The sequence below is a fragment of the Budorcas taxicolor genome, chromosome 5 (assembly GCF_023091745.1).
Source record: "Budorcas taxicolor isolate Tak-1 chromosome 5, Takin1.1, whole genome shotgun sequence".
In the NCBI taxonomy this organism is placed as follows: domain Eukaryota; kingdom Metazoa; phylum Chordata; class Mammalia; order Artiodactyla; family Bovidae; genus Budorcas; species Budorcas taxicolor.
In genome coordinates, this window is record NC_068914.1 from 109,973,907 (window position 1) to 109,977,908 (window position 4,002).

General features: G+C 45.0%; 1 pseudogene; it reads left to right on the forward strand.

Annotated features, from left to right (window-relative positions):
- Positions 1-894: 894 nt before the first annotated feature.
- On the forward strand, positions 895-2,948 carry LOC128048187 (endogenous retrovirus group PABLB member 1 Env polyprotein-like; annotated as a pseudogene).
- Positions 2,949-4,002: the final 1,054 nt, after the last annotated feature.

The window sequence follows — 4,002 nt, forward strand, 5'->3', positions numbered from 1 at the left end:
TCAAAAGCATCAATTCTTTGGTGCTCAGCCTTCTTCACAGTCCAACTCTCACATCCATACATGACCACTGGAAAAACCATAGCCTTGACTAGACGGACCTTAGTCAGCAAAGTAATGTCTCTGCTTTTGAATATGCTATCTAGGTTGGTCATAACTTTTCTTCCAAGGAGTAAGCATCTTTTAATTTCATGGCTGCAATCACCATCTGCAGTGATTTTGGAGCCCCCCAAAATGAAGTCAGCCACTGTTTCCACTGTTTCCCCTTCTATTTCCCATGAAGTGATGGGACCGGATGCCATGATCTTCGTTTTCTGAATGTTGAGCTTCAAGCCAACTTTTTCACTCTCCTCTTTCACTTTCATCAAGAGGCTTTTTAGTTCCTCTTCACTTTCTGCCATAAGGGTGGTGTCATCTGCATATCCGAGGTTATTGATATTTCTCCTGGCAATCTTGATTCCAGCTTGTGTTTCTTCCAGTCCAGCGTTTCTCATGATGTACTCTGCATATAAGTTAAATAAGCAGGGTGACAATATACAGCCTTGACATACTCCTTTTCCTATTTGGAACCAGTCTGTTGTTCCATGTCCAGTTCAAACTGTTGCTTCCTGACCTGCATACAGATTTCTCAAGAGGCAGGTCAGGTGGTCTGGTATTCCCATCTCTCTCAGAATTTTCCACAGTTTATTGTGATCCACACAGTCAAAGGCTTTGGCATAGTCAATAAAGCAGAAATAGATGTTTTTCTGGAACTCTCTTACCGGGTGTCAAAGAAGAAGGCACATATCTGCAAGGAGGAGGTAAGGTATCTGGGATTTGTTTTAAAGGAGGACACAAGGTTCCAGATCCTAGTTGGGTCCTATATACTGATGGCACTAGCCTGATAAAACAAGGACAATGGCTGTCAGTTTAGCCAGAGTGGAAGGGGACATCAAGATTGAAAATGGATGGTGGAAATTGCAAAGTGGCAAATTATTGGTACTGGAGGAGCTGGTATACAATCTGGTAAGCCAAACACACCAAGCGACCCACCTAGGCCATGCTGCCTGCTCACAGGTTAATGCTGCCTCTCGGGTACTCAGATAAAAACCTCCGGCTATTTAGCTGAAAGGCACGTTGCCCTTTGAACACCTGGGACTGGACTTCACTGAAATGAAACCTCACCAACAGTACCGTTACCTGGTGGTAACGGTATGTACATTCTTGGGATGGGTAGAAGCTTTTCCTACCTGGACTGAAAGAGCATCAGAAGTAGCCCGGTGCCTGCTTAGGGAAATAGTTCCCAGCATTGGTTCAGACAATGACCCGGCTTTTGTAGCTGATTTAGTACAACAAGTAAGCAACACTTTAAACATCAAATGGAAACTGCACACTACATATAGGCCCAGAGTTCTGAGATGGTGGGACCAACTGGACATTAAAGAGACTCTCCAAGTGGATCATAGAGACTGACTGCTCCTGGGTGGACTTGCTTCTGACGGCTCTGCTCAGACTCAGGATGACCCCACAGTCCCAAGGCTATTCTCCATATGAAATTGTGAATGGGAGGCCCCCTCCCATAATAAAACAAGTGTCAACAAATTTGCCTCAGGTAAGGGGGGATAGGATTTTGCAACAGATGGAACTGGGTAAGGTAATAAATCGGGTAACTAAGTTTGTACAAGAAAGGGTGCCGTTCCCCTTTGGTGAACAGATTCATGAGTTTCCGCTTGGTGACCAAGTATGGGTCAAAGATTGGAAACATGATTTGCTAGCCCCTTGGTGAAAGGGCCCTTATGTTATTCTAACTACCCCTACTGCAGTTAAAGTTGCAGTTATTGTCTCTTGGATCCATCATACGAGGGTGAAGAGAACATACCACGCAGACCCCCCAAAAAATGCTTAATGGACTGCACAGAGGGACCTCTCTGACCCTCAAGAAACTAAGACCATCCTTAAATAGAAGGGAAAGAAGATCCCGGACAAGCCCCTTCAGGAAGCCTCACAATCAGCTCCTGCTGCTTGGACTCATCAACGTGATTTTGAATTTAATTTCCATTTCAGCTCAGGACAGTGTTTTCATCTCATGGGCTCATTCCTACGCAGACTTCCACAGCACTTCCAGCTGCTGTAGGGCTATGGCTCTGTCAGTGATGGATGGACTTCCTTGGTGGGTGTCACTGCTCTGCCAAGGAGATTTTTAAACCACTCTGCTCTTTTCTGGGATGACAAAAAGAGACTTTCCTCTCCCTCGTCAATCATAACCTCTCCTTGCTCTCTTGGTGTAAGACCTACAGGCAATAGACTCGGGTCATAGGGTTACATTTGGTATAAATGCCAGTGTAACAAAAGCCTAGCCTACAACAAGCCCCAGTAAATCTAACTTATTTACATGCTAGGTGGACAAGATCCGTGTTTCAATGGTATGAGTATATTGCTGCCTTATTCGTACCCTCTATAGGGACAACAGATATCATGATTAAAGTAGAGGCCTTGACAAATTTCACAAAACAGGCCCTCCTAGGTAGAACAAAAGCCATCCAAGCCTTAGATGAAGAGCAAATCCAAATGAGAAAATCAGTAATTCAAAATAGAATGGCTTTGGACATACTCACACCTGGCTGCTCAAGGAGCGACCTGTGCTATAATTAAGGTGGAATGTTGTGCATACATTCCTGCCTTATCTGGCAATGTATCGACTGCTTTAGATGACATGAAAAACCAGGTAAAAGCAATGTCAAATGAAAACATTCCTTTCTGGACTTCGGTCCTATCTTGGGTGAAAGGCGATTGGTGGAAAACTATATTTACCACTGTTATAGCTGCCTTGATAGTTCTACTGTGTTGGACCCTGAATTTTACAATGTATTATGAACTTTGTAACCCAAAGGTTGATGTCATTCTCCCAGATTGATGGTCGGAGAGCCATGCTGCCATATATCCCTATGAATAATGCTCATAATATGAGTTAAGAGCATCAAGAGGGGGGAATGAAGAAGGAATTCATAGGGCCTGGACTCCATATTAGGCCTGTTCATGCTGATCATGCTCGGCCAGCTTTCCAATGGACTTTGAATTCTGTGTTTAGTACCTGTGAAAATAACAACAGAAGGATAAGACTCCCTCCACACAGGGGAACCTTGAAGATCATATCTAGGTTATTCATCGCCTAAGAGAAAACATACACTAATCACCCCTTCCTCCAGACAGGCCATACATTTTTCTGTATCTATTGGAGTGTAACCTCGGGTTTATTGATTATTGGCTAATTGTTTGACTGTTTGAGCTCATGAGCACATAGCATGTGAATGATGGGGTTGTTGGGATTGTATTTTCCTTGGTTTATGTAAGTTTCAAGGAATTTGGGGTGGTGGGTTCGGACACATAAACACGGGGTATAAAAGATTTTCACAAATGCTGGTCAGGGTCCTTGGCTAAGAGGAGACTCTGTCTTGGGCCTGCTGGTGTAATAAACTACACTCCACTATCTGCATTGTCCTTCTGAGTGAGTTTGTTTCCCGGAACGCGTGGCTACAACAGTAAGATCCAGATCTTAAGAAATTAGCAGCTTTTGCTTCCTATCTCTTGGGATGCTTGCTCTTAGGAGCCAGTCTCCAAGTTTTAAGAAAGAAGGCGATGGCGCCCCACTCTCGTACTATTGCCTGGCAAATCCCATGGACGGAGGAGCCTGGTAGGCTGCAGTCCATGGGGTTGCTAGGAGTCAGACACGACTGAGAGACTTCCCTTTCACTTTTCACTTTCATGCATGGAGAAGGAAATGGCAACCCACTCCAGTGTTCTTGCCTGGAGAATCCCAGGGATGGGGGAGCCTGGTGGGCTGCCGTCTATGGGGTCGCATAGAGTTGGACATGACTGAAGTGACTTAGCAGCAGCAGCAGCAGCAGCAAGCCTCCCCCATGGAGAGACCCACATGGAGAGAAACTGATAGGCGACATCAATCAGCTTTGCTGGAGGTGGACCATTCAACCACGTGGAGTAGAGATGAGCTGTTCCCCTCAAGACCTG